The sequence below is a fragment of the Echiichthys vipera genome, assembly GCF_963691815.1.
Source record: "Echiichthys vipera genome assembly, chromosome: 4".
NCBI classification, from domain to species: Eukaryota; Metazoa; Chordata; class Actinopteri; order Perciformes; family Trachinidae; genus Echiichthys; species Echiichthys vipera.
In genome coordinates, this window is record NC_139829.1 from 7,432,175 (window position 1) to 7,438,174 (window position 6,000).

Here is a 6,000-nt window from a genome sequence, read left to right on the forward strand (position 1 = left end):
AGGGAGTTTTCACAGGTGATCGTTCTGGTTGTTTACATTCCTCCGACTGCAAACGCGGCGCGCGCGAGTGACGTCATCCACACCGTCGTCGCAGGACTTCAGACACGGCACCCAGACGCATTCATTGCAATATCTGGGGACTTCAACCACATCACTCTGGCTGCAACACTGCCCACTTTCAAGCAGTTTGTGGACTGTCCCACCAGGGAAAACAAGACACTGGACCTGCTGTATGCTAATGTTAAGGAGGCTTACAGCTCCACTGCCCTTCCTCCTCTTGGAAGATCAGATCACAACCTCATCCATCTGCAGCCCCTGTATAAGCCCCAAGTCCAGCGGCTTCCTGTGACCACCAGGACTGTGAGGAGATGGTCACAGGAGACTGACGAAGCTTTACAGGGTTGCTTTGAACTCACAGACTGGGATTTGCTCTGTTATTCACATGGGGAGGACCTTGATGATCTCACGGACTGCATAACAGGGTACATCAATTTCTGTGTGGACAGCGTTGTTCCTACAGAGACTGTACTCTGTTTCCCAAATAACAAGCCGTGGGTCACCAGAGACATCAAGGTCCTGCTGAATGCGAAGAAGAGGGCCTTCAGAGAGGGGGACAGAGAGCAGATGAGGCAGGTCCAGAGGGAGCTGAAGGAGAGGATCCAACAGGGCAAAGACACCTACTGGAGGAAGCTGGAGCACAAACTCCAGCAGAACAACTTAAAGGACGTGTGGAGCGGCATGAGGAGCATCACTGGCTACAAACCATCTGGTAGCCAGACGGTAGGAGGTGGTACTGAACGTGCCAATGAGCTAAATCTGTTCTTCAACAGATTTGATGAAAGGGCTCTGGACCACCTCCCCACGGCTCCTCTACAACCACCCACCTCCAAACCTCCAACCCTGCTGACACCTCCCCCTCAATTCCTTCCTGATTTTGCACTACCTGTCCCCTCCCCCCCGCCATCACCTCTCTCCACCCCCACCAACACACACAGCAGACAGACCTTCACTGCAGAGCAGGTGAGGAAGGAGCTGTGCAGACTCCGCCCAGGCAAGGCAGCGGGTCTCGACGGTGTCAGCCCGAGGGTCCTCAAAACATGTGCGATCCAGCTGTGTGGAGTCCTGCAGTACATCTACAACCTCAGCCTGAGTCTCGAGAAGGTCCCTGTGCTGTGGAAGACATCCTGCCTGGTACCATTACCAAAGAAGGTGCGTCCCAGCACCTCAGAAGACTACAGACCGGTGGCGCTGACATCACACCTGATGAAGTCCCTGGAGAGGCTGGTTCTTTCACTTCTTCGCCCCCTGGTCAGCTCATCACTGGACCCTCTACAGTTTGCCTACCAGCCGAGACTAGGAGTGGAGGATGCTATCATCTTCCTGCTCAACCGTGCCTGCGCCCACCTGGACAAAGCCGGGACCACAGTGAGAATCTTGTTCATGGACTTCTCAAGTGCGTTCAACACCATCCGGCCTGCTCTGCTGGGACGGAAGCTGACAGCGATGCAGGTGGACCCTCCCCTGGTTTCCTGGATTACGGATTACTTGACGGGTCGACCAAAGTATGTCAGACTGCAGGACGGAGTGTCTGACACCGTGGTCTGCAGCACTGGAGCTCCACAGGGTACTGTTCTTTCCCCATTTCTGTTCACCCTGTACACCTCAGACTTTCAGTTCCTCTCTGAGTCCTGCCACCTGCAGAAGTTTGCTGACGATTCTGCAATTGTTGGCTGTGTCAGTGAGGGGAAGGAGGAGGAGTACAGGGGCGTTGTGGACTCCTTTGTCGACTGGTGTGCAGCTAATCACCTGATTCTAAACGCCACCAAGACTAAGGAGCTAGTGGTGGATTTCCGCAGGAGTAAATCTGCCCCCACACCCATCTCCATCAACGGCGTGACTGTGGATGTTGTCCAGGATTACAAATATCTTGGAGTATACCTGGACAACAAACTGGACTTTTCCAAGAACACTGAGGCTGTTTACAAGAAGTGCCAGAGTCGTCTCTATTTCCTGAGGAGGCTCCGGTCATTCAATGTTTGTAACACCATGCTGAGGATGTTCTACCAGTCAGTGGTAGCCAGTGCCATCTTCTTTGCTGTTGTGTGCTGGGGCAGCAGACTGAGGGCAGCAGACGCAAAGAGGATCAGTAAGATCATCAGGAAGGCTGGCTCCATCCTGGGGGTCAAACTGGACTCTTTGGTGGCGGTGTCTGAGAGGCGGATGCTGTCTAAACTGCACAGCATCCTGGACAATAACTCTCAACCTCTCCACCAGCTGCTGACCTCCAGCAGAAGCACATTCAGCCATAGACTCATTCTCCCCCGGTGTAATACTGAACGCCGGAGGAAGTCTTTTCTTCCGGCGGCCATCAAACTTTATAATTCATCTCCCCCCAGTCAGGTAAGGAACAGTGGAGACACTGTATCCTGAAAATGTCACTTTGTCACTTTATACCATTGCACCACTTTATTCAGTTGTACTTAATTCAGTTGTACTGTCACTTACTTCAGTAAGTAATGCTGCTATACTACACTGTCACTTTATACCACCACTTCATCACTTTATTTATTTATTAATGGTTTACTGTAACTATCTGCTGATACACTTACTGTGCTTTAGGACATGCTGCTACATTTCACTGTGGTTTACTGTAACTTACTTAAGTACGAAATGCTGCTACACTCCACTGTGCCATACTGTCACTTAGTTCTGTAGAAAATGCTGCTACATTTTTAACATTTTTAACACTTATAACTTATCGCTCCTTCTCACTTATCTAGTTTGTACTTATTTTATTTCAATCTGCTGCTAAACTGCACGCTGCGTATTGTTGTATATTGTATATACCTACGCTTAACCACAATGTCTGTTGCACTCTGTCACACTTGGTTCATTGCTTGATTTATTTTACGTTAGCTTTATTTTGATTTGATTTATGTTTATGCTTATTGTTACTCTGATCCTTTTCCGCCTTTGTATTGAAACTGTTGCAAAATAATTTCCCTCGGGATAAATAAAGCTTCTTGAATCTTGAATCTTGAATCTTGAACATGTCAGTAAGGAGAGAAATTCCAGTCTGGACCAAAAGGACCCAGAGCCTCCACAGATTAAAGAGGAGGAGCAGGAGGAACTCTGCACCAGTGAGGAGGGAGAGCAGTTCAAACAGGAGCTGATGCCTTTATGTTGACCACAGTGAAGATGAGACTCTGAACTTGAATCCTGATGACAGTCCAAATAAAGGACAGAACGACTCTGTAATCAACATACCAGTTATAATCACTGTGGTATCAGAACCAAACAGTGACCACCAGCTCCTCTCTCTCAACTCTCATGAGCCAAGATCAGAAAGGATGTAAGCATGGAGACTCAGGGTCAACTGGAAATGCAGAGACAGAACCAAAGAAGAGACGTCAGAAAAGAAGAAGTCACAGTAACAATGTAAACAACCCTTACTCATCAGAGGTTCACGTTGATACTCACACAGGTAAAAAGCTTTCCAAATATGACAAATGTGGAAAAGAGTATACTTCAGAAATTGGCAGACACATGGGAACCGCACGGGTGAGAAGCCGTATACTTTCGCAGGTCTCACTTGAATTTCCACATAAGAATCCACACAGGTTAGAAGCTGTATTCCTGCAAATGATGTGGAAAAGATTTCTTGGATAGGTCTGTGCTGAATCGGCACGTGAGAATCCACACAGGAGAGAAGCCGTATACTTGCAAAACATGTGGAAACGATTTCAGTCGTAGGTCTAACTTGAAAGTCCACATGAGAATCCACACGGATGAGAAGTAGCAACGATTCATTAACTCACCACCCAGCTCCCTAAAATAACCCAAGAATCATGGATCTTTGGTGGCCATTCACTCAAGTCAGTTGAGTCCTCACAAATTCTTCACTATTAAATGAGAAATTGAGTCAAAAACAAACCTCGAAATGTTTACAATACACAACAACATAGAAATCTATATTGGCTGTCAAATGTTGTTTAACTTGTAGCAACACGTTTATTTGTATTATGAAATGTCAACTGGGGGAATGAGTGAGCCAGTCAGTCTTAGATGGGCCATCAGGATACAACGGGTACATGCCAAATCATACAAGAGACGGTGAATCGGCTGATTGACAGACAGTCTGAGTCGTGGCTCACAAGAGCCTGCTGCACCCAGACAAATGACCCAAACTTCCTCCAAGTTATTAGCTCACCACTCATGTAACTGATTTCTAGCAATATTTGACTGTGCTTTGGGTAGAAGGCTACTACAACTGTTTAAAGTACATGCCTTACATCCTCAAATTAATGTTGTTGGTATATTAGGTTGTTGTTATGAAATTAAACTAAGCAGCCTGAATAATAATTATATTGTTTAATGTTTTGGTTTATTCACCACAGACATGCATGTCTGTTTTTACAAATGAGTGCTCTGCTTTTATGCATGATATTTAGTTGTGTAGCCTAGTCTATGTCCCAAGATGAAGACACTAATATTATGGATAACTGGTCTACACGTCTACATTGCAGGTTACAGGAGCCCTTTTCAGTGAGCAGGTGTCGAAGCTGCACACGCGATTTGCTCTACATTATTTTCAGTGAGTCCACTGGCTGAGTAAATCCCCCACTGATCCACTGCGTGCACAGCCTGTGTGATGTGTAAATCAATATAATCAACAGTTTTTATTTTAATGAATATCAGTGGTTAGAAAAAGTGGACTAGGAACAAGTTTCATTATCGATCAGGTGAATTTGACTCAAGGCCTGTTTGGATAATATCGAGGCAACAGGAGGAGGATGTCACACCGCGGTGAGGAATGTCCTGTCTTGGGTTTTTTGTCTTGTGAATTTCATGTTTTTATTTTGAAAAGTAACTCTCCTCTCGTTTCAGGTCACTTGCCCTTCCTCTTGTGTCACCGGTCTGGGGTCTCCCCTAATCCCTGATTGTTTCCACCTGTGCTCCCTTCCCTGGTGTATATATTGTCTTTGTCTTCCCCTGTCTCGTCGCCAGAGTATTTCGTCGTGTCATGAATCTCCAGCCTTTCACAGCCTTGCCACAGAGTTGCCTTGTAATTGATAAGTATTGCCTTGCTTGTTTTTCTGTTTCCTTGAATACCTCTGACGAAGAGTGATTTTAATTTTGATAAAGCTTTTGGTCAGTTGTGAACCCCTTTTGTTTTCTAGATAGCCATAGCCTTTTTGTTTTTTTCCTCCCTCCTTGTGGAGCGCTTTGATTTTGTAATTATTCTCAGTACAGTGTAGAGTAGATCATTTTATAGCCTTTTGTCCTTTTCCTCCTCGAGAGCGATTTTCTGTTGGTGTAACGTTTCTTAGTTTTTTCATTATTAAACCAGTGTAGTGTTTGTTTCTGGTTTCCCCTCCTTCGGGAGCGAATTTCAGTTTCTAGCCCTGTTCATTGTTTTCTTGTCTATCCTCTGTCTGTTGACGAGGGAGAGTTTTAAAGCCATTTGGTTGTCACTTCTTCTGAAGGAGATAAAAGTGTTTCAGAATAAAAGCCTGTCATACTCGTTCTCTGACTGCATCTGAGTCCTCATTTCGCCAGGCCTGACAGTGGATTTCAAATGTTGTATAATGTCCTCCAAGGTCCTAGGGTTAATCACATTAAATTGTGCCATGGTGTTTGACCTGATGTGGAGGCGCTAGTTGCTTGCTTAATTTTTTTTTATTTTTAAAAGGAGGCAAATTCATTGCAGGCCTGGTGGAAAGCAATTCAGGTGCTACTGACACAGGAGGGTTTGTTAGCCTGTCGACAGTAGAAAACAAGGCACATGCATTGTTATTGTTTTTGGCAATGATGTCTGAGAAGAAGGATTGTCTTGAATTTTTTAGCTTCAAGTTGTAGATTTGAAGTCTTTCTTTATAGATGTCATAGTGAACCTGGAGATTTGTTTTTCTCCACCTGTGTTCAGCTTACCGACTCTCTTTTTTTCTATTCTTACCAATGTGGCATTTCTCCATGGAGACTTTCTTTTGCCAGAGACCT